The sequence below is a fragment of the Sapajus apella genome, unplaced genomic scaffold (assembly GCF_009761245.1).
Source record: "Sapajus apella isolate SASKATOON/1434 unplaced genomic scaffold, GSC_monkey_1.0 scaffold1, whole genome shotgun sequence".
Taxonomy (NCBI): Eukaryota; Metazoa; Chordata; class Mammalia; order Primates; family Cebidae; genus Sapajus; species Sapajus apella.
Window position 1 is genome coordinate 34403075 of NW_022436941.1, and position 25561 is coordinate 34428635.

The 25561-nt window shown below is 36.3% G+C and overlaps 1 long non-coding RNA gene and 1 pseudogene across 1 annotated transcript; one reads left to right on the forward strand and one right to left on the reverse strand.

Moving 5' to 3' along the window:
* Positions 1–861, forward strand: part of LOC116549444 — a 1819-nt pseudogene extending 958 nt beyond the window's left edge.
* Positions 862–1989: 1128 nt separating this feature from the next.
* On the reverse strand, positions 1990–7038 carry LOC116549453. The gene is made up of 3 exons (XR_004267883.1): positions 6933–7038; positions 6804–6807; positions 1990–2000 (listed from the first exon to the last, which is right to left on the reverse strand). It is a non-coding gene; the product is annotated as an uncharacterized LOC116549453 (long non-coding RNA).
* Between the last annotated feature and the right edge of the window lie 18523 nt (positions 7039–25561).

Below are 25561 nucleotides of genomic sequence, written 5' to 3' on the forward strand. Positions count from 1 at the left end.
CCGCGCAGCCTGCTTACGGTGCATGGACTGTGGCCGCTGCGACTTCTACTGCAACAAGCCCACATTCGGGGGCAGCAACAAGAAGCGCCAGAAGTGCCATTGGCGCCAGTGCCTGCAGTTTGCCATGAAGCGGCTGCTGCCCAGTGTCTGGTCAGAGGCTGAGGATGGGGCAGGATCACCCCCACCTTATGGTCGTTGAAAGAGGCCCAGCTCTGCCCGATGGCACCATCTTGGCCCTACCTTGAAGCCCAGCTTGGCTACTCGCACAGCCCAACCAGACCATACCCAGGCTCCAAAGAAGCAGGCAGGAAGCAGGTGGTGGCTTTGTGCTGTCCCCAGGCCCTGTTGCAGCTTCCACATAAGCCCTGTTGCAGGAGTCCCAGTGCTCTGACCTGAGTTGGGTTGTGGCCTTACCCGAGGTGAAGCGAGAGAAGGCAGATACCCAGGACGAGTGGACACCAGACAGCTGTCCTGATTTCTCCTGTATTGGTGCCTGTCTGCCCTAGCAAGGCAGTACACCCAGGCCTACCATCTGTGAAGCAAGAGCCACCCAACCCCTGAGGAGAACACGGAGGAGAACAAGGATGGATGTGTCTCCCAATTGGCCCCAGAGGAGGAGGCAGGAGGGGCTGGCATACCCGTGATCACGGAGATTTTCAGCCTGGGTGGAACGCACTTCCGAGACACAACGGTCTGGTTGCCAAGGTATGGCCTACACAGTGAGGGGTGGGGAAGGAGTGGGTGTCAGACAGATGTGGGCCCTGAGTTTTGAAAGTATATCCAGCAGTTTGGCATGGTGTGGTGGAAGGTAAAGGCCCACACGTACTATGCTGATCACAATCAATGAGGGACATGTGTGTGTAGGACCCTAGAGGTTTCTACTGAGATCTACCCCAACAGCATTCTAAGTTAGGACTCTCCTTTGTGGGTAGGAGGAAGACTTGACACTCTATGATGAGATTTGAAAGAGAAAGATAAGGAGTCTGGTCCCTATTTTCCTAAGAAATTTTTATAGGGGTCAGCTTTAATGCATAAATTCTTATTCATAGAATAATCATTTGGTGTCTTGAAAGCCTTTCGAGTCTCCAGGAGACCTCTGGGTGGGCGGTTGTCTGACATTGAGAAATGTATATCAGAGAAGTAAGTAGTGCTGGGCTTGTCTGTGCAGCGGGATGGGCAGGATATATGGGTTCTGAGCTGGCTTTGTGAGCTGGGTTCACACATTGTATGATCTCTGGTTGCCCTGTACTCCTGGAGCAGCTTCTGTGGAAGGACTTGGTCTGGATCTCTCGAGCCTTTCCTGAGCCTATTGATGTTAGGAAATTCAGCTGTCATGCAGAACTGTCCCTGTAGGCCTGGCATAGGTCAAAGGGTAGATGCCTGTAAGGACTAGGATGATGGGAGGACAGGGGCATGCTGCTTCCTGCAGAATGTTGACAGAACCTGCATAGAGCCCCAGACACTGGGAATATAAACTATTGGCCTAAGCACGTGGATTCCTTTACTCCTACAAACCAGCTCACCAGGCTAGAAACCCTTCCATCTATACTTGGTCAATTACAGAAGTACTGACTGAATTCCTGCTGGGTGCACAACATTGAGGGCTATGAGCCCTGCAAACTTACCCATCAGGAGACACATCCTAATACCTACCTTCAGGGAATTTATAACCTGTGGACAAACTGTCTATAAAGGTAGTTTTTAGAACATATAAAAAAGATAAAGGATAATTAAGGGGAAATGGATGGAGGACACAAAATAGTAAATGATTTTGTAATGCTGCATTTCACACATAGCAAACCTCATTTAACATACAGACCTGTTCCCTCTTCTCTAGGTCCAAAGAACTTAAAAAAACGAGCTAGAAAGAATTAGACTGGAGGCTTCTACAGACCATAGGATTCAGGGTGATATTTGCAGACTGGCTTTATGAGAGACAACACTGATCTACTAGGGGCTGGACCCTAGAATGGTTTCCAGGGCTTGTGTGTGAATCAACCCTAGGAGGAAGAATCTACCACCAAACCCTAGGAGCAGGCCTAACAGTACTTTGAGCTTCTCTTCTAGAAGTAAATGGGAAAGGAAGAGAAAGAGTAGAAAGTTGGTATATCTTCTCTTTCCCAAGAGCTTGAGTGTGATAAGAAGCTGGATTTTAAGGGTGAGGGAGCTGAGATGGGGAAAGGCAATATAATTAAACCCACTAGAAAACAACCTAAATAAGCCATCTTCATGAATAATACTAGTGGCTTCTGGATGAGACCTGACAGTGTCTTTACACACTTCCTCAGGGAAACAGCAGTTGAAAAGGAATCGAATAAATGAGGAAAGGAAAAAAAATAAGATAAAATAACAACAAAAAAGATATTTTTGATATATATTTTTAAATGCATTTCTAAATATATGTTCTTATCTACCTGAAATATTATGTTTATATATTTTATAATTATATATGAAATATATAACAATTATGTCATCAATATATAATAAAATATATTTCATTATGTATTTCATATATAAGATTTTTAAAGCATCAATTGAATGCTAGTCTTTTACAATTTAATTTTCTACTGCATAGCAAGATAAGACAAAGAAAGATTAAAAAACAATTCGTTAGGGGTTAAATTTATTTATAATAGAAACAAATAAATGTATATATTTCACTATACATTTATAATGGTGTATGTGTGTATGTGTGTGTGTGCATATATATTTCTCTTGGCCTACTGGCTACACCAGTTTTTGTCATTTTATTTTTTTCCTTTCATCCTAGTATTTGTAAATGCAGTTTGTAGCAAAAGTGCACAGGTAACAAAGACTGATTTCATTACCACTCCTTTCCAAATCCTAGTTTTTTATAGTGACGTGTAGCAATCAGGGCTAATTTTATACAATCATCACTTCCATTTATAAGCAGAAACTAAGAAGAGTTTTCCTTCCATGGAAACAATTTTAGAATTGATTGATGGCTCCCAGAACCTCTAACAATAACTTATTTAACCCGTAACATACCTGAGCCGTTAAGGATATAATAGGAGAAAACATAGATGGAAGGAACAGTTCCCTGAAAAAAGCCATTAATTAAGAGTTCAAATTTTGAGCCATGTGATACCTCCACAAGAGGAGAGGCAGTAGGTGGAATCAGCATTTTGACCACAGATAACCTGCTTGAGAAGTTTACTTAGCTATAAAATACAGGCACTGATATTATTAGGTTGGTGCAAAAGTAATTGCAGTTTTTACCTTTGAAAGTAATGGCAAAAAACACAATTTCTTTTGCACCAATCTAATATCTATATTATAGTGCTCATGTGGAAAAATACATGTAAAGATACCACCAGGGTTGGTGTTGAATGAGCATGAGCTATTACCGTCATCATGATTTAATGAGCATGACCTATTACCATCAGTTTGCCCCTTCTGCATTGGCTGGGAAGCTGGAGATAAGATTCATGCAGGAGTGGATGAATGTGTGATTCACAGTCATTCTGAATGTGAAGTTAGTTTGGTAAGTTCCTTCATGACTAGGCGTATGTAGGTGTGGGTGTTGCTATGACAATAAAATTTGGCCAAAGATAAGGGATTTGGGACTTTATGTTAGAAAGAAAAGAACATTGCACTTGGAGCCAGGAAATTTAGACCTGAGTTCTGATGCATGAATAATTCTCTGTAACCTTTGATTCAACAACTTCATTTAAAAATAAGTCAAATGATATCCAAACAAAAACCATGGTAGATGTGATTTTCAAATTATGCTTGTAAAAATTGTGTAGTGCTTTAAAGCACTGTAGATATACAGTAGTCTACCATTACTATTATTATTGTTATAAGTAGTAATCAAGATTATATTTTGGTCCAGGAACAGTTCCTCAATCACCCTATTATTTTCTTTACAGAGGGTCAAGGAACAAACATGTCTGTTTTCCTTTGAACTATCGTGACCCAGATGATCGAATTAACTTTCTTCTTAATGTATACATGAGAATCTTACAATATTTAACCAACTCTTTAGTTTCTATTGCAAATATAGCCCATTCCCCAGCTTCTTTGCCGAATTTCTCCTTTCCCTCCCTCCCCTCTTTCCTTCCTTCCTTCCCTCTGTCTCCCTTCTTTCTTTCCTTTTTTTTTTTTTTTTTTTTGTAAAAAAATTTTAGGTCATTTACTGCTTTAAATAAAGAGTACCCAGTTAAAATATGGGCAAAAGTTGTAGTAAATAAGTAGATTTACAGAAAAACAGACGTGATGTTTTGCTTAGATCATTTAAAGAAGAATTCATTTCTCATAAATTGTTTTCAGAGAAAAGAGAATAGAAGAAAGCTTTATTTACATTTATAAGGACTGAGGCTTGTTTTAAAATAGTAAGATGTATCATAGTAATCATGGTTTTTAAATAAGAGTCTCTTTGGGAGGAAATTTAAGTCTATTAAGTTGAAAGCAGGATGCTGCCAGAGGAAAGACGGTTCTCAGACGGAGAGTGAGTGGTAAGGTAGGGGGAAAAGTGAGAACTACGCAACACAACCTTGTTTTATTTTCCTTTCTCTGATACTCTAGCAATTGAGAAATTCCAGAAATACATGCCCTTCTCAGCATTTCAGGGAATTTTATCTGTTATTTACCAATAATTAGAATTTTAGAATTCAGCTACCGAGGTCAGCCAATCTTGTTATTTCTGAACTTGACCAAGCATAAGAGACACTTGGGAAACTTTTTCCTGGAAATTCTGATTCAAAGTATCTAGGATGTGCCTAAGAAATTAATACTTTAAGCAAATAACTAGGTGAATCTATTGATAGAGTCATTGCAATAATACTCTCATGTTATTGCTTTGAAGCTAAAAACGCTGAGACTCATTGTAGCAAATGAATCAATTGCAAGATTCTAACTCCATAAATGAGTTAGTGCCAGACTCGTGTTAAGAACCCAGATCTCGTTTTAGAACAGAGCTCTGTTTTCTTTTAATTCAGGGTATGACTGATGTAAAAAAATAGCACGTCTTTGTACCAATTGGTATTCACCAGTCTATATCTCATAAGGAAAATACATATCAAAATATAAATTGTTTTCACCTTATGTACTGATGAAAAGTAGGACAAGCTATCCAAATACCTTTAACTGATTTTCATTTGTGGCGTGAACTAGGATTTCAGACTAGAACTTAACAAGTTTACAAGAAGTGGTTATAAACTGAAATAAGTTACTGAGGCTGCAGAATCTCTTTCCCAAGGGATAGGTTTCTTTCTTTCTCTTTTTAATGCAGTAGAACCAATAGGTAGGGGAAAAGACAAGTTGACTCTCTCCTAGAAATCTAGTTTAGCACTGTAATCTATTAATTTACTGTCTCTTTCCCTTTTCATTCCAATTTTCTTTTATTCATAACAAATGACTAATAATTACATGCACTTCAATGCGACCTATGGATGAATGCAGGGCAATAACCCAGATACAGTATCTTATTATTTTTTTCTTTTTTAAAATTTAACTTGTAAGTTGAGGAGTATGTGTGCAGGTTTGTTGTACAGATTACTGTATCACCCCACTACTAAGCCTAGTACACATGAGTTATTTTTCCTGATCTTCTTCCTGCTCCCACCCTCCACCCTCATGTAGGCCCCAGTGTCTGTTGTTCCCTTTTATGTGTACATGTGTTCTCATTATTTAGCTCCCAGTTATAAGTAAAAACATATGATATTTGGTTTTCTCTTCCTGTGTTAGCTTGAAAGGATAATGACCTCCAACTTCATCCATGTACCACATTTTCTTTATCCAATCTGTCTTTGATGAGCATTTCGGTTGATTCCATGTCTTTGTTATTGTGAATAGTGCTGCAGTGAACATACATGTGCATGTATCTTTATAATAGAATGATCTATATTTTGGGCATATATACCTAGTAATGGGATTGCCGGGTGGAATGGTATTTCTGTTTTTAGGTCTTTGAGAAATTGCAACACTATCTTACACAATGTTTGCACTAATTTACGCTTCTACCAACAGGGTTTAAGTGTTCCTTTTTCTCCACAACCTCACCAGCATCTGTTATTATTTCTCTTTTTAATAATAGCCAGTCTGACTGGTGTGAGTTGGTATCTTATTGTGATTTTGATTTGCATTTCTCTAGTCATCAGTGATGTTGAGCTTTTATTCATATTCTCATTGGCTACATATGTATCTTCTTTTGAAAAGTGTCTGTTTCTGTACTTTGCCCACTTTTAAATGTTTTTTTATTTTCTTGTAAATTTGTTTAAGCATATCAAAAAGCTTATCTATCACAGTAAAGTAGTATTTATCCCTGGGATGCAAGGTTTGTTCAACATATGCAAATCAGTAAACGTAATTCATCAAATAAACAGAACATAAGACAAAACACCACATGAATATCTCAACAGATGCAGAAAAGGCTTTTGATAAAATACAACATGCATTCATGTTAAAAACTCTCAATAAACTAGGTTTTGAAGGAATATACATCAAGATTGTAAGAGCTGTAGATGACAAACCCACATCAACATCATACCAAATATGCAAAAGCTAGAAGTATTGTCCTTGAAAACCAGCACAAGAAAAGGATGCCCTCTCTCACCACTCCTATTCAACATAGTATTGGAAGTCCTGGCCAGAGCAGTCAGTCAAGAAAAAGAAATAAAAGACATCCAAATTGGAAGAAAGGAAGTCAGTGTATTCCTGTTTACAGATGACATAATTCTGTATCTAGAAAACCCCATAGTCTCAGCCCAAGGGCTCCTTAAACCAATAAACAACTGTAGCAAAGTCTTAGGATACAAAATTAATGTCCAAAATTCACTAACATTCCTGTAGACCAACAGTGAAGCTGAGAGCCAAATCAAGAACAAAGTGCCATTCACAATTGCCAGCGAAATAAATAAATAAATAAATAACTAGGAATATAGCTAATCAGGGAGGTGAAAGATATCTACTGTGGGTCTAGATGGCCAGGGGCAGACCTATGTTATTTCTAGTTAAATAATTATAAACTTGCTTTGCTTATTGTACACTGAAGTTTATATCCTGAACTAAGCTGTATCAAATACTGGTACAGTAGAATAGAAATCAAGCAGCAACCAGAGGCCTAAGGTAAATACCATCTGAGAGCACTGTAAAACCGTGGAACATGGTGGGGTGGTTGCAGAGCAGGAAATATTGCTTTGATCCCACGAATGCCTTCTCAACATAGAGTTGCATGAAGGTCTCATAAAGAGGGCTTATGCAGTATCTATGAGAAGGGAGGCAACCTCTCCTCACAAGATCCCAGAGAGTCTTTGCAGATGGAAGCTTGAAAGGAGGAAAAGCCTTGCAGGGCAGAGATTACTGGAACGACACAGGCTCTGCCTAGGTTCTCAGAATATGGGGTAATCTTGATTGCTCTGTGTCCACAATGCTCCAGAGATAAAAGCCCCATGATTCATTGAGTGTAGTCAAACCTGGTGGCACCTTATCGGCTAAGCTTCTGATGCAAATGTACCTTGGTAGCAACCGGTGGTAGAGCTCAGTAAGTTTACATAAGAATGTCATCTGCTACTGAATACTGCAGACCACACCTCTCCCCGTTGGCTCTCTTGCCTACATTAGTCTTAAGACCTTGCCCAATAGTTTCAAGTCCTCCCCTGATCATCCCTCCCTGCTCTCCCACCCCTCAATTAACAAGTGTATACACCTAATAAAAGCACGTGGAGCCCAGAGCTCAGTGCCAACACAGTTCATCGCATGCGAGAGTGTGTTGGACCCCTAGACCCATGCTGTGAACTTCTACTCTTGTATCTTGTCTTTATTTCCTTTTCTCACTCCCTTGTCACTGCTCGGACGTGGAGTACCAGGTAGCACAGGGGTAGGCTGCTTCCCAACAGTCTACAAGGAGAACTAAAAACTATTTTAAAATTTATATGGAATCAAAAATGAACTCAAATAGTCAAGGCAATCCTAAGCAAAAAGAACAAAGCTAGAGGCATCTTGCTGACTTCAAATGATACTACAGAGATATAGTAACCAAAACAGCATGGTACTGGTACAAAAAGAGACACATAGACCAATGAAACTGAATAGAAAATCCAGAAATAGGACCGCATACCTAAAACTATCTGATCTTTGACAAACCTGACAAAAATAAAATAAAACCAATGGGGAAAGGATTTCCTGTTCAATTAATGCTGCTGGGATAACTGTCTAGCCATATGCTGAAGATCGAATCTGGACTCCATTTCTTGCACCATACACAAAAATTAACTCAAGATGGATTAAATATAAAAGGCAAAACTATAAAAACCTGAAAGATAATCTATGCAATATCATTCTGGACTTAGAAACAAGCAACAATTTCATAATGAAGAAACCAAAAGCAATTACAACAAAAGAAAAAATTGACAAATGGGATCCAATTAAACAAAAGAGCTTCTGCATAGCCAATAAAACTATCAACAGAATAAACAGCCTACAGAATGGGAGAAAATATTTGCAAACTGTGCACCTCACAAGGATCTAATAACCAGCATCTATAAAGAATCTATGCAAAACAGGTTATTTTTAACCAAGAATTATTAAGAAAATCATAAAAACCCTTTTCCGTTTACCCATTTCATAGCTCATGCTTCTTTCTTGGCCATCAGTAGTCACAAATTATTTTTTAAGAAAAAGCCAAATACACCAATAGTAAAATGAGAAACATGTATAAACAGATAATTTTCAAGAGAAAACTATAGTTGTGAAAATTCTATATTCACGATTGTCAGTAGTCAAAGATATACAGACAAATCTTTTTTACCTAGTAGATTTTTACTTTTTAAACAATAAATGATAATTCCAGAATTATAATTGGGATGCAGAAAAGAAGCTGTCATTCTTTACTGGGAGATAGTCATTTTTAAACACAGATGCAAAAACCTTCAATAAAATACTGGCAAGCCAATTGCAACAGCACATCAAAAAGCTTAGCCACCATGATCAAGTAGGATCCATCCTGGGGATGCAAGGCTGGTTCAACATACACAAGTCTATAAACATAATTCACCACGTAAACAGAACCAAAGACAAAAACCACATGATTATCTCAATTGATACAGAGAAGGCCTTTGACAAAATTCAACAGCTCTTTATGCTAAAAACCTTCTATAAACTGGGTATTGACGGAATGTATCTCAAAATAATAAAAGCTGTTTATGACAAACCAACAGCCAATATCATACTGAATGGGCAAAAACTGGAAGCAATCCCTTTGAAATCTGGCACATGCACATGAATGTTCATTGCAGCACAGTTTACAATAGCAAAGACCTGGAACCAACCCAAATGCCCGTCGATGATAGACTGGACAGGGAAAATATGGCAGGCACATATATACCATGGAGTATTATGCAGCCATCAAAAACAATGAGTTTGTGCCCTTTGTAGGGACATGGATGAACCTGGAAACCATCATTCCCAGCAAACTGACACAAGAACAGAAAATCAAATACCACATGTTCTCACTCGTAGGCGGGTGTTGAACAATGAGAACACATGGACACAGGGAGGGGAGCATCACAGACTGGGGTCTTTTGGGAGGAAATAGGGGAGGGACAGCAGGGGTGAGGAGTTGGAGAGAGATAGCATGGGGAGAAATGCCAGATGTAGGTGAAGGGGAGGAAGGCATCAAATCACGCTGCCATGTGTTTACCTATGCAACAATCTTGCATGTTCTTCACATGTACCCCAAATCCTAAAATGCAATAAAAAAAAAGAAAAATATCCCTAAAAATGTCAATAGTCTATAAAATGGTTATTCTACTTTTAGAATTTATTCTACAGAAAAAGGAATATAATTATTTATTAATTCTTGTACTGAGCAAATATTGAGCATCTGCTGCGTGTTAAGCAACTTGGTGGTCACTGAATATATATGTTTGAGCAAAGTCAAGCACAGTCCATGCTTTCAGGACACTTATTGTCTAGTAGGGGAATTAAGAATTAACCAAATGATTGCAAATGGATGCATAACTACAAAAAAGAAAAAAAAAAGCAAAGTATTATGAAGTTAAGGAAGGCAGTATTATGAGATGCATCCTTACTTTATTTTTGGAATGAAGTCTCACTCTGTTGCCCAGGCTAAAGTGCAGAGGCCCAATCTCATCTCACTGCAACCTTTGCCTCCCAGGTTCAAGTGAATCTCCCACCTCAGCTTCCTGAGTAGCTGGAATTACAGTCACCGCCACCATGCCCAGCTAATATTTGCAGTTTTAGTAGAGACAGGTTTTCACTATGTTGGCCAGGCTGGTCTTGAAATCCTGACCTCAGGAGAGCCGCCCACCTTGGCCTCCCAAAGTACTGGGATTACATGCATGAGCCACTGTGCCTGGCCTCCTCACTTCTTTTCAGTATTATTGCCCTTAAGAAAGTAACATTTCCACTGATATTTAAAAAACAAAATTGAAGTGAACCAGGCAAAGAGTGTTTGGAAAAGGAAACAGCACATATAAGACTTAGGATTGGCAAAGACACAGTCTGTTCAAGAAATTGAAATATGATTTACATTATACGGTAGAGAAGCAGAGGACCAGGGGAAGAAGATGAGGATGGAATGATAAGCACAGTGGAACCCTGGCAAACCATTTTATGGATATTGATACTCTCCAAAAATGATAGAGATCTAGTGAACAGACTTAGCAGTGAGTAACAGAATTTGACTTGTCTTTTGAAAATGTCCCTCCAGCTGTAGCATAAAAAATAGAGTAGAGAGAGTCAAGAAAAGATTGTAGAAAACTAGTTAGGAGGTAGATCCTGTCCTGCCTGTAAGAGATAACTGTGGCTTATATCAAGCAGTGCAGTACAGATGGGGAGAAATTAATGAACTCAAGTGATATATGTGAAATCTTTAGAACATACAATATGTTGGATATAGTAAGGGAGGGAGATAGTTTTTTTTTTTTTTTTTTTTTTTTTTTCTTTTGAGATGGAGTTTCACTCTTGTTGTCCAGGCTGGAGTGCCATGGCACCATCTCAGCTCACTGCAACCTCTGTCTCCCGAGTTCAAGCCATTCTCCTGCCTCAACTTCCCAAGCAGCTGAGATTACAGGCATGTGCCACCATGCCTGGCTAGGCTAATTTTGTATTTTTAGTAGAGATGGGGTTTCTTCATGTTGGTAAGACTGGTCTCGAACTCCTGACCTCAGGTGATCCACCTGCCTCAGCCTCCCAAAGTGCTGAGATTATAGGCATGAGCCACCGCACCTGGCCAAGAGATTCTTTAAGAGGGACTCCAAGGCTTGCTGAAATAATGAAAAGAAAGATAATACCAATCAGAAAAATGGGAGAATTATGGCTGATAGTAGAATTTTAGTACACTGTTTGGGATGGAAGATCCCAAAGTGATCCCAAAGAGGTAATTTTTGTAGTTGATGTAGAGGAGTTCCTTGTGAGACTTCTAAGCGACTATATTGCTAGGTCACTTAGTATGTAGGGTTACACGTCAGAGAGCAGATCCAGAGTGGAGATATAAATATATGTTTCCTGGATTTTTAATAATTATTGAAGTTATAAACATGAGTGGGATTTTCTTGAAAATAAAAAGGGTCTTCAGAAGATCTATGGAAAATGTATATGTTTAAAAAACTGCATGAATTAAAAAATATTTGCACAAAATAAACTTGTACTAACTTGCTATATCTAAACAGGATCAAATTAGAGGCACTAAGAAAGATAAGACATTAATTTTCAAAGAGCTCGTATCTGAGCTACATGAATTCTGCTAAGTTTGAAGCAACAAACATCAAATGTATGGTAAAACTTGGTTGAAAGAACGGTGAAATCATTGATGCTTTTCTTTCTTTTTTAAAATTATACTTTAAGTTTTGGGGTACATGTGCAGATCATGCAGGTTTGTTACATAAGTATACACATGTCATGGTGGTTTGCTGTGTTCATCCCTGTCACCTATATTAGGTGTTTCGCCTAATGTTATCCCTCCCCAATCTCACCATCCTGTGCTGTCCCTCCCCCAGCCCTCCCTCCTGCCGCCAGGCCCCAGTGTGTGATATTTCCCTCCTTGTGTCCATGTGTTCTCATTGTTCAATACCCACTTATGAGTGACAACATGTGGTATTTGGTTTTCTGTTCTTGTGTCAGTTTTCTGAAAATGATGGTTTACAGCTTCATCCATGTCCCTGCAGTTTATGGGGACAGTGCTGCAAAGAAATAAGCAGTTTACAAATGGAAAACTTATTTTAAGAGAGGAAGAGATGGTGTTAAAGCCCACAGCAGCAGAACATCCACATCAATTTGTGAAGAAAAATTAAGCTTGTTCATGTCTAATTGAAGGGAACCTACAACTAATAGTAGAAACAATAGCCAACGTCATAGGCATCTCCATTAGTTCAGGTTACACAATTCTGACTGAAAACCTGAAACTGAGCAAACTTTCTGCTCAATGGGTGCCAAAACCATTGCTTCTAGATTAGTTGCAGATAAAAGCAGAACTTTAAATGGAAGCTAGAAACAACAGGGATCAGGATCCTGAAGCATTTCTTCAAAGAATTTTAGCAGGAGAGGAAACATAGCTTCAGGAAACCAGTACAATCCTGAAGACAAAGCAGAATAATTGCAAGGGCTACAAAGAGATGGAAGTAATCCAGTCTAAGAAAAAGTGAACCACTCAAGAGCAAAGGTCATGGCAGTAGTTTGGGATGCTCAAGGCATTTTGCTTGTTGATATTCTGGAAGACAAAAGAGTAATACCATCTGCTTATTTTGAGAGAATTTTGAGAAAGTTAGTCAAGGCTTCAGTAGAAAAATGCCAGGAAAAACTTTACCAGAATCTTCCTCTGCCATGACAATGTCCCTGCTCATTCCTCTCATCAAGTAAGGGTAATTGTGTAACAGTTTCCATGGGAAATTATTATGCATCAACATTATGTTCTGGATTTAGCTCCTTCTGACTTATTTTTATTTCTTAATCTAAACAAAAACGAAACAAACAAACAAACAAAAAACAACACTGTAGGTGGCATTCATTTTCTTCAGTCAATAATATAAGACCCCTTAAGTCCATCATAAACAGTAGTGAATGATTCTACAGCAGAAACTAAGAAAAACACTCACAGGTCTCAAAGGAGAGCTGGAATATCTGATAAATAGGAAGCCAAAGGCCAAAGGATGGAGTCTCAAAGAGCAAAACGTGACCAATGTTCACAACAAAGTCTGAGTAAGTTGAACAAAGAGATTGATGGATTCGGTGAGCTAGAATGATGCTGCTGCTTTAATAGTGTGAAGTAGAGGACAGTCATATTGGAGTGAGTTTAGAAATGAGTAGAGATGTGAAAATTTAGGCATTGATTATAGAAACAATATAAATGGAAAGGAAGATAGTTGTATGGTTGAAAGGGGAGATGGATTGAGAAAGGAGATTGTGTGTTTATTTTCATTTGTTTTAAGATGGAAGAGCTGTGAACATTAAAATATATACTTGATGAAAATGATCCAGTGGAAATGAAGGGATAGGGAACTTCTAATAGATTTCCTAGGAAAATAAAAATTAGAGGATTCGCCATGTCTCATAAATGAACATCCTTTATTCTAACTAGGCATTTGTAAAATATACATTAATTTGGGATATTTTACATGAGGAAAAAGTTAGAAATTGTCTAAATGGTAAGCCAATATTAACTTGACTAAATAAATAACAATAAATATAAATTACCATTTCTCTATCAAAAAACTCTCTAGATCTTTATTAAACTTGAAATATTTTCAGAATAATGGAATTGTCCAAATTTTCTCTTTTTGCCTTATGCTTAGTAAAATGCTTTGCATATAATGGATGTTTAATATAAACTGACTAAATAAATATGTGGAGAAATATGCTATTTAGAATAAAATTCCCACAACGCAAACAGTTATGCAAGGAATATTGACTTAGAGATAGCAGTTCTTCATTTTCTATAAATCAGCTTAATTTTGACTCCAAAACTTCATTTCATGGGGACTTGTGGGAAATCCAGTCTTAATGTACAGTTATGCTCTTTTGCTTCCAGAGGCTACACCAGAGGTTCAGAGAGGCACCTCTGCTCACAGGCAGTGTGTGGCTGTCTATGGACTGGCTGTGGTCTGGCCTCCACAATCTGTTATTTTTGTCTCATTTGGGCAGTGAGAATCTGGGTTATAGTCCTGAGTGTAGAGGCTGGCCCTTTGGTGCATCAAGCAGCCTTGTTTCCAGAAAATATCTTGACTTCCTGTCAGGACACTGCCAGAGAGTGAGCCCAGGCTTTATTGGCTTATGATTTATGCCTATCTCTCCCATCTCTAGACATTTTTAGCCAGTGAAGCATCCTCTCTTCTTTATCTTTTCTTCCCAATGTGTTTAACCTTAAAGAAATAAAAGATAGTTCTACAAGAAAAGCTCCATGAAGTATGAACATGTACCTTTTAGGAATGGGGCAATTTTAGGATTAAAAACGTGGTATTTCAAAAATACAATAAATTTTTGGAATGGATGAGGGATGGTTGGATGGATGGTTGGATAGATAGATAGACAGACCAGCAGAGCCTCTCTCTGTCTAGAGGGACAGTGTGAGGACTTTTAAAATTTACTTTGTATTACATGACTTACTTTCTTTTTATAGGATTTTTAATATTTTCTGATATAATATTTCATTTAATAAACTAAGTGAAGCACTAGGAAAAAAATAGCTTTAATATTTTGGGAACATAAGTCGTTTTCCTTTCAAAAGTACAGAAAGCCTATACCTCATACTTGGCATTGCCCACTAATAGCCCGAGCTTCTGAAAGCCAAGGAATAGAGGTGTAAGAAATCCCTGTTCAGTGTTGACTCTTACAACCTTTTTGTAACTGTTGCATTGGGGATACAATATATTAATTACATTCTGTACTTTTTTGTATTTTTCTTTCCTAAATTGTCATATTGCATATGTTACTTACGGAATAATGCATTTTTTTTTCCAATGGACTGTATCCTGCTTTGCATTTGTGTAGTTTTTGGATACATTATGAAAAGGTCTCCAATTACGTTTAAACAGGGTATAATAAATCACAGTGTTGGGAAATTTTATATGGGAAAAGGCAATGTTCCATACATTTGCCATTACTAAAATATATCATTCATCCATAAAAGCATTTGGGTTATGAAAGCAGCTTGTGCATGTTGATACCCTTGTGAGCATATTCTTGAATTGACTGAGCTTTAAAAATTTTGGATCTATTTAAATTGCAGTACTGTCCATGTTACTTGATCTAGTATTTTCTTCTTTTCACTTCACTCTCTTAGCAGTTTGAGATTGGGAATGAGAATTCTATTTTCTTCTTTTCCCCTTAAGTAATAATTTGTGATGACTGAATTCCTCTCAGTAATGCTGACAGGCATGTTGCCAACAACAGAGCATTCACTGCTTATTGCTGTTGACCCTGCTCTGCTGGACTCAGGGCTACACACCAAAGGAGCATATTCTGATCTTCCCCATAGAGAAAGTTAAAGTGAAGCATGAAATGATAGCTACCTACTGTTATTCTTGTCTGATCCTAAGAATTATACATGACCCTTCTTTTATCTTCACTTTATACAAAATTCTACTTGCCCCTGAGGCCAATGGGCTAGGAAGATAGAAGTAAAAGTAAAGCTTGAAAATATTCAAGGCTAACAACTCTGTCAAAACAAAATCTCACTCTCATGCGTGTTATGCATATATTTGAGAATCTATCTTTGTTCCCTTGTGCCTTTTGGGAATTCAGTTCCAAGAAAGTAGCTGTCAGATATCAGGCCAAACCTTCAGCTTAAGGACTTTGGGCAGCAGCTACTGGGCACAGAAGCAGAAAAGAGAAGCTAGGATTAGAAGAGCCAGGGATTCACTGAAGCTTAGGAAAATGGCTAGGCAGTGGATCTGCAGTAGGCAGAAACCCAGGTATTCAGAGACATAAAAATTGAAGATCACAATGAAATGACAGGTTGGAAGCCATGACGGTAAAGAAAGAAGAGTTCAAGAGCACATGGACCCTGGACGTCATGTTAGGCAGAGCTCCCACAAAGTGTGGGACCCACAACGATGAAGGGAATAAAGATTTTAGGCATTTTTCGGATCTATTATTCAATAAAGGCGAATTAAATTGTGATCACTTTATTTTTGTTTTAAGCCTTTTCAAGGGAAATGTCTAAATTTAAAGCTGTTTCATAACTTTACGCTAATTTATTTTGTATCAGGAGATTCAGTCTTTCAAATAGAGGCTTTAATAATGTGTGTTTTTTTATCACACTTGTTTATAGAACCTCCTATTTTAAGTAATATTTTCCATTATAATTACATAAAATTTCTTTTTAAACATATTTAAAGTGAATTTATATAAATAGAAATATTAGGTAACTAATACCTTTAATGTAGTAGAGCGGGCTCTTAGATATGGCAAAAGTCCTGAAGATGGCACTCAGATAACAGACATTTGGGGAATATTGTTCTGAGTAGTATGAAGACATACACATCTTTGTGCTCGCATAAACACCAGAACTCCCCATAAATTAGAAGCTACTTCTATTTCCATATAAGAGCTTGAGAGCATGCATACACAGAAACACACACACAAATAGATGTTTCTGAAAGGGATGGGGAAAGAGAAATCCACTTACAACTTTTATTCTCTTTTTATCCAGTGAAATAATTAGAAATAAAACAATAACTTGGATTTGCATTTATCAAATAAGAGGAGCAACAAAAATATATGTTTACCTTATATTGGTAATTTCTCTGAGTTACCTTGCCTTCATAAATTATTGCATTTCAGATTGTCCTTGGTGTTTTCCATGGTTGGTGATATTAGCATTTGGCAATTTTAATCTTTTTTTTTTTTTTTTTTTAGTTGTGACAGTATCTTGCTCTGTCTTCGAGGCTGGAGTGCAATGCGAGATCTTGGCTCACTGCAGCCTCCACCTCCTGGGTTCAAGCAATTCTCTCACTTCAGTCTCTGAAGTGAAATAGCTGGGATTACTGGCTCAAGCCACCATGCCTGGCTAATTTTTGTATTTTTAGTAAAGATGGGATTTCACCATGTTGGCCAGGCTGGTCTCGAACTCCTAACCTAAAGTGATCCACCTGCCTCGGCCTTCCAAAGAGCTGGGATTATAAGCATGAGCCACCACACTTAGCTGACAATCCTAATCTGATCTCAGGAAGCAATGCAAGATGTAAATGCCTCAATCTCTCAAAAAGAACCTTAGTCTTAGAAGTCCATGAGTATAACCCATACAATACTCCTCTATGATACTGTGAAGAAGAAACAAATTAAACTAATAATCACCTGTAAAAAAATTCAATCTACATTCTAATAAGAAAAGACCTGTCATTTTTTTTCACTTTACATTTGATAACATATTCAACTTTATGTCTAGTAACTATTTAAATCTTAAACACAATGCTTTTTAATAATTGAAATAAATATACAGAAAAGTGCACATATCATAATTGTATAGCTCAAGAAATTTTCTTAATTTAAACATGTTTATGTAACAAGCACCCAGATCAAGAAACAGGATGCTTACAGTATCTCAAAAATACCTGTCATTATCCATTGTGGTCACTGCAGTCTGACAAGGATAACTGCTATCCTGACTTGTAATAGCATACATTAGTTTTGACACATTTTGAAGCATATACAAATGGAATAATACAGAATGTAATTTTATGTCTGATTTCTTACATTCAAAATATGTTTTTGAGATTTGATATTTTGTTTATGAGTACTATTGTAGATTATATATTTTTGTAGTGTACATTATAAAAAGATGTTCAACCTCAGAACAGAGAATTACAAATTAAAACTATACTCAGATACCATTTTTATCTATCAGATTGGCAAAACTAAAAATTATAACACAGTCTGTTGGTGAGGCCCCTTATAAAATAGAGTTTGGTAATACATAATACAATTATGCATGCATTTACCTATCACTTCTAGGAATTTACCCTGCAGACACATCTATGACAGTATGAAAAAACATGAAAATAGTATGTAATTTTTTTGTTTTTGAGACGGAGTCTCGCTCTATTGCCAAGCTGGAGCTCAATGGCACAATCTCAGCTCACTGCAGTCTCTGCCAACCATGTTCAAGCAATTCTCCTGCCTCAGCCTCCTGAGTAGCTGGGACTACAGGCACGCACAATCACACCCAGCTAAATTGTGTAATTTTAGTAAGACAGGGTTTCATTATGTTGGCCAGGATGGTCTCCATCTCCTGACCTCGTGATCCACCCACCTCGGCCTCCCAAAGTGCTGGAATTACAGGCATGGGCCACCACAACCAGCCAAAAATAGTATGTAATTTAATGCTGTATTGTTTGTAACTGAAAAAATATTGAAAATAATCAATACAGCCATACATAGGAAAGTGTATGAATAAATTATAACACATTCTCATAATGAGGAGCTGCAATAGTTATCACAAAGAATGATAAAGAGTTCTATGAACAGGCTTAAAGTGAGTTATAAAATACATATATGTATATTTTTAAAGGCAGGGTTTAGCCATGGTGGCCAGGCTGGCCTTGAACTCCTGACTTCAGGTGATCCATCCGGCTTGGCTTCTCAAAGTGCTGGGATTACAGGCGTGAGCCACCTTGCCCTGCCACAAAATATATTTTAAGTGAGGAAAGTAAATTGCAAAAAAGTACCTGTATCATTTAGTAATCTACTTCTAATTTGTCAATCATTAATAAATTAACAAGCAAATAAGTGAATAAACAAACAGAAAAATATGAAAGTTATTGTTTGTAGTAGAAGTCCAAACATTAAATGTGGAAAGAATAACTACATTATGCTTGCAAGAATCATCATAATTTATTCAAGCAGGGATTATAAGTAGTTGGTAAAAGCTGCAGGTTGGAAGTTTGAGAGTTGAGGTTTATTTATACGGTCTCAAAAGTTTTTCAGTTATTATATTTATTTATTAATTAGAAAGAGAAAAAATAAGTGTATCATTTAGAAACATTGCAGAAAACCACCCTACTAAGGGATCTGAATTAATATTTACCAATAATAGCAAAAATCAGCCTCATACTCTACTGATACTATGCACTAAGAAAACCACAACATCACATGCAGGGTACTCTGGTCAAAACTGCATAATCTTATTATGAGAAAAACAAAAGTGAAGCCCAACTTGAGAAACATTACACAAAATAACTGTCCTGTACTCTTCAAAAATATTAATAAACTGAGATGCAAGGACTATAAATCTGTTTCAGATTCAGAGCTTCTAAAGAAATATGAAAACTGGATGCAGTGCACCACCTGGGATTTTATTTTGCTGTTAAGGACATAATTGGAAAGTGGATAAATCTAAATTATGGCTTCTAGTTGTAGAATTGTATAAATATAATTACCTGATTTTTATAGTTGTACTATAGTTGTGAGAGAGAATGTCCTTGATCCTTAGAAAATTTAAATAGAAATATTTAGGATTAATAAAACATCATGTCTGTGGATTATTGTATAATGGTTGTGGGTAAAATATATACATATATCCTATGTATAGAATATAAAAAATATCAAAATATTCATTATATCAACTATCAATATACACTTACGAAATATACACACATACATATATGAGTGTATGTAAAACATATAGAACAGGTACTTGAATAATGTTTTGTTGAATGTCCTTTAGTTATAACATTGATAAAAAATCAGTTGCGATTGGGGAAGGTCACTGTTTGTGTGAAGTTTGTACTTTCCCTGCATGTCTGTGTGAGGTTTCTCTGGGTACTCTGGTTTCTTTCCACATCCCAAAGCTGTTAGACACATTAGGTTTTGTCCAAGCTATTCACGTGTCTCAGTGTTCTCAGTCTGAGTGTGAGAGTGGGTGTGAGTGTGCCCTGGTGTGGGATGACATCCTAACCAGGGCTGTTTTCTCCTTGCACCCTGAGCTATGCCACCATAAACTGGAATAAGCAAGTTGGAAAATCAATGAATGAATGAATACAAATTATTGTGAAATAAAAATTTGTAACATTGACGAAAATCATATAGATGCATGATAATAGGTGATGCAGTAGTGCTCAGGTAGCCTGAGATTTCTGTGATTGTTTCTGTACCACCTGGTGGGAGGAAGGGCTTCTAACAATTTTCATTTTGCAAACATTTATTCTTTGATCTAACCTACCACCACCATGATATTCACTGATTCCCCAAAAGTTCAGTGAATAATTCTCATTTGTTTTTATTAATTTGTATAAGTACGTATAGCTGACATTTATTTTAATGTTTCATATTAGACATGTTTTAGGTGTTTACTGAGAAGTGATGTTTCTCTGACCGAAAGTATGTCACAGGTACTTAATCTTTGTTAACTATTCAACTAGCCTATGGTAAAATTGATTTCCTTATAAGTTGTTTCAAATAAAGTCGCAGTTTCCAAGAACCTATAGATAATCTTAAGATTTCCTGTATGTTAAAATATGTTAAAATTGGGAGTATGTGGGTAGTAAAGATTATACAGGATTCTTTTGTATTTTTCCTGCATCTTTTTAAAAATAAGTTTGAAAAAGAGATTTAAAATAAATGCCAGGACCAGTATACTACTTTAAAAACCTATCAATAAATAAGGTGCCACTCCTAGTGGAAAACAGAATTGGAGAATCAGAGGCCAGGACTGTGCTAACAGCAAAGAAGGATGAGTGCTCTAAGATCGGTTGTTGTGATAGTCAGGATCATTTGTCAGGTGACATCTCTTGCACCCAAACATTTTAAAATCAGTCATGTGCACAATGTAGCAAAACTCACATTCATGTGCTTTAATTTGCAGTCGAGTTGAACACAAAAGTCATTTCTTTAAAACTGCTAGTGAATTTGACAGCTTATCTCTTAACTTTTAGCTCAATTGATGACTAGAAAACAGACATTAGGTGATTGGGGCAATCTTGTACACTTCTGTTTTCAATAACAGGTTTCCCTTCAATAAAATAATTATAGGGCCTTCTACATAATTTTTGTGCCCATTATAAAATAGTAATATGTTTGAAAAGGCCAGGTTTGCCTGATTTTCACAAGTGTTTTAAAATGGATCTATAAATATTTTCAATATATTTGTGTAAGTTTTTATTCAATTCCGATATAATATGCAAGATTATTTAAAAGACAAAATTTAATGAACAAATATACTAATTGTGTTAATTTAGAAATAAAGCTCAATTCAGTCTTTGGAAATTCTGAAAGTGAGTGGATCATAGTCAGACATAAAAGATGTAAACACCCTGGAGTTTCTTTAAATATTTTTCTTCATTTCAGTATTTCATTGTTAGCATTTGAAACTTGTGTATTTTATGTAAAATACCTGTGTACTTTGCAAAGTTTAAAAATGTCATTTGATATTATCTTCAGCTTATTTTTTTCAGTGGGGAATATACAATCAGACATGGCTTGAACAGCCAAGTTGACCTTTAAATTAAAAAAAAATTAAAAAGCAAACTGTGTTAGTGATTTTGATTTGACAGACCTCAAAGACAAGCCAAATTTCCTGGCCACAGCTAGAGGGAAAAACAAAGTGAGGTATTGTATAATTATAACATTTTCTGAAGAAAATGTTGTCCCTCTGAAAACCAGTACAACAAACAAAACTTCCACTTAGATATCCTTAACTACCGTTTCGTAAATCAGCAAATCAATGTGGACGACAAATGAGAAAAATTACAAAGTTCTAATGAAAGAAATCCTTATTTTGGGGCTGCAAAAAGCTCAGAAAAATATTTTTGACAGAAAATTTCAGGCAGAGAAGAATTTTTTTTTTACATATAAATATAATTTACCATAGGCTTAATGTAAGAATTCTGGTAAATGTAATCTGAGTGAAGGTATCTATATTCAGAAGATTCTTATTTAGTAAATACTATCCAAAGTATCTGCCTAAGACAAATTATTTATTTATTTATTTATTTATTTATTTATTTATTCATTTATTTTTAGAGATGAAATCTCCCTCTGTCTCCCACGCTGGAATGCAGTGGCATGATCTTGGATCTTGGCTAACTGCAATCTCCACCTCCCTGGTTCAAGGGTTTCTCCTGCCACAGCCTCCCAAGTATTTAGGACTACAGGCACCTACCAGCATGCCCTGCTAATTTTTTGTATTTTTGGTAGAGGTGGGATTTCACCATGTCAGCCAGGCTGATCCTGAACTCTTGGCCTCAAGTAATCTGCCTACCTTGACCTCCCAAAGTGCTGGGATTACAGAGATGAGCCACCACACAAGTTCTAAGACAAATTTTTGAATATAATATCAGTGTCTAACTGATAAGCTGTGCTGATCTTTTTAGAGGAGAAAAGAATGTACAGAAATACAACAAAATAATGTATAATTTTAAAATTACAGGAGGAGAGTGTCAGTTGTTAGAAAATATAGATCATCGTACTTTATTCTCTTATTACTCTTGGATTCTCATAGAAGCTAATCTGACCTGGGCTATTTTCTTTAATAATTTGTTTATTTTAATAAAAATCTGCTAGTCTATAGTAGATCAATTTCTGAAAGCCTCTATTTTCTTTACAAAAGCATGTTTCACATAGTTTATATAAGACACATTAACAGGTGAGATTAACAGGTGTAATCCAATGAGATTAGAATGAGAATAAAATTTTTCTCTCATACTTGAGGATCTAAACATCATAATTTTACTGCACTGAAGATGAATCTTGTCTTATTTATACTATATGCATATTTTCATAGTCTTTTCTTATCTTCCTTAATTTTAATTGAAATGAAGGTCATAAAAATCCACTGAGAATATGAATATGAAAGAGTCCATGACAGTGTCTTTTACAAAATAAACCAGTGTGAAATTTATGTGACAAAACTACATAAATATTGTTTGGTTCTTTATTTGCATTGAGTAAATACTATGTCTACATTTCACTTTATAACATTTTTCTGGTCTACTTTAAAATAAGGGTTTAATGTTTTAGAAAAAAATAGACAATACGATTTCATAAACTATTAGTTATTTAGAGATTTTATGGTAAAAGATAAAGGGAGTAAAGAAAAATAAAGAAAAAGTGTTTGAGCATTAATAACTAATAACACTTAAGGAAATGTTGATAAGTAAAGATGAGGGTGAGATAAATTGAAACTTTTGGGGGCCGGACGCGGTGGCTCACGCCTGTAATCCCAGCACTTTGGGAGACCGAGGCGGGTGGATCACGAGGTCAAGAGATCGAGACCATCCTGGTCAACATGGTGAAACCCCGTCTCTACTAAAAATACAAAAAATCAGCTGGGCATGGTGGCGCATGCCTGTAATCCCAGCTACTCAGGAGGCTGAGGCAGGAGAATTGCCTGAACCCAGGAGGCGGAGGTTGCGGTGAGCTGAGATCGCGCCATTGCACTCCAGCCTGGGCAACAAGAGTGAAACTCCGTCTCAAAAAAAAAAAAAAAAAAAATTGAAACTTTTGTTTTAAAGTCTGGCTTTTCAAAGTGGGTAAAGGAAACATTGTTTCCTTCCATTCCTGCAGAGAGCAGGTAAAGCAGAAGAAAATCAGAGTCTTCTATAGATAGGATAACGGTAACTCCAACTACACTGAATCAGTTAAAGCAAACTTTATATTGGTTCTCATTCACAGATGTCATGTCTACTACATTTTACCTTCGGTTTTCTTTCATTTGAAACCCTGGGAAACCTGAAACTCAAAATAAATTCCCTTTCCTTTGCTCAGCTCTGTGGGTTTGGAAACTTCTCTAGGGTTTAGTTCTTTTTTTTTCATTCTTACCAACTGGTATTAGAATTAGACTCTGAACCCAAATGAAACCACAAAAATTGGTCTCAAAACAGCATTAGCTATCAAAGGAGAAGAAAAGTTAAGTTTATAGGTTCACTGAATGGTTCAGGGTTTTGGAAACTCTTCACCATACACTTGGGCTTTTTAAAATATCTGTTTTCAACACCAATCTAAAGAATCCCTCAGGATTTAAGTCTTCAGTTTTCAGACAGAAGCTTGGATGTTAACTACAAAATTTTTTTTTACATAGATACTCAAGGAAAAATAATTGTATGTTTTTGAATCATAAAAAAATATAAATTTAAAATGCATCTAAACTTACATCAGAAAATTATTATAAAAACTTGTAATATATAAACTTATCTCCTTTATTAAGGACTCAGAGTGATAGAATATCACTGACTCACTGGCTAGATTATCCAAACTGTGATGATTGGGGTAAATTTAGGTATCTAGGTGTTAAATAACTTCAGAAAAGTAAAATACATTTAATATTTTTGGAGTAGTTAAAATCATAACCACTATAAATAAAGATCATTATTGATTTTAAATTGGAGAATAGGGAAAAACTACAATTACATTGTCAGTAATTCTGGACATGGCAAAGTAGACATAAGGAATTTATGGTCATCTTTTCTACTTTAAAAATAACCTATGTATTTTCTTTTCTACTATCTCTGACCTAAGGAATAATGGCTATTCATTTTTTTATTTTTTCTGTAATTGTATTCCACTAATGGCTTCTAATTCAAACCTATATCAGTTACCTTGTTAAAAACCGACACCAAAAGGAACATACCTTCAATTAACCAGATGTTTTTCAGGATAAAATTTAGATTTAATTTAACTCCCTGATAAGCCTACACACACACACACACACACACACACACACACACACACACACACACACAATTTCAAAACAGGAAATCTGGATGTGAAAAATAAGGACAAGTAGATTAGTTAGGGTAACTAATCAAGGACCTAAATTTCTTTGTGTTTCATATTTCTTCTCTTTTACTATTTTGCTTTTCCTTCACCTCCTATTACTACAACTGTTTTTCTAGGAAAGAAGAAGTAAGTAAGGGTCAATAGAAAAGAAAACAGGCTTTTCAGTTTTTATTCCTTTTTTTATTATGGTAAAATACATAAAATAAGATCGGCCTTTGACAATTTTTCAGGTGTTTAGTACTGTACGGCTAACTATAAGTCTCTATTCCTTTGAATGAACTTTAGTGGACTCTCCAGCCAACATTATCCATTTATTTAACTTGCATCACATGGCAACCCCCATAGGAAGATCATACCTTGAATCCAAATATTTTAACTAGACACAATTTTTCCATGAAATAATTAGGAGTGTTTTATTAAGGCAAAATCAGAGAATGGATATTATGTATTGAAGCAACAACCAACATGGTTTACTCAAGACAGTTGATTTTTAAAAAGGAAATAGCAATTCTTGCTCTCTACTTTTATAAATCTAAGAATTAGGGGAATATGTGAAATGATAATTGTGGAGAGTTTTGTCAGAGGTGAAGAAAGACATTCGTCTTTAGATTGCAGAAGAATATTACATAATAAGATAAATAAAAGTAGATAAGTCCAAACCTAAACACCTTAGTGTAACTTCAGGAATTTTTTTAAAAAGATATCCTAAAATCAGCTAGAGAAAGAAGATCAAAAGAAAAAAAAATCATACAATATCTACAGATGATCGATAATTTGGTGGCAAACAGACACAACAAACCTCTGGTCTGAAACATTAGAGTCTAGATGGAAATGAAATAGTCTTTTATTGGTATTCAGAGAAAACTTCTGT